This window comes from Lepidothrix coronata, unplaced genomic scaffold (assembly GCF_001604755.1).
Source record: "Lepidothrix coronata isolate B3197 unplaced genomic scaffold, Lepidothrix_coronata-1.0 Scaffold186, whole genome shotgun sequence".
NCBI lineage: Eukaryota > Metazoa > Chordata > Aves > Passeriformes > Pipridae > Lepidothrix > Lepidothrix coronata.
The window spans coordinates 971,477-971,937 of NW_016690366.1; positions in this window are offsets into that span (position 1 = coordinate 971,477).

Below are 461 nucleotides of genomic sequence, written 5' to 3' on the forward strand. Positions count from 1 at the left end.
GAGGTGTTCTGAGCTGGTGCAAGATTCCCACCACAGAGCTTTAGTACGGTTTGAGCTGGAAGAATATGATCTTTTTAATTTATACCTCATTTATTATATATTTTTCTGTCTTTCTAATATGTTGGCTACGGCACATTAACTTCCAGGGACATCTGATTTAATCAGGGGGATTAAAAGTAGCTCTAAGGATTTATTGCTGACTTTAGGTGACTTAGTGACACTCTGCCTCTTTACTCTGTCCTAATGATTCCTTTGGGTTGTAATACTAGAATTTGCCAAAGCAGGATATTGCCTGGAAAAAAAAACCAAACAAAAAACACAACCAGCTGAAGTCTTAGGTTTTGGGTAGAAATGGGGTTTCATGGTTTCACATGAAATGAGGTTGCCTGGGTGTGCTGGTTTAAGAGTTAACCAGCAGGGGAAATGAACCCAACTCAAAGGAGAGATTATAAGTCAGAAAA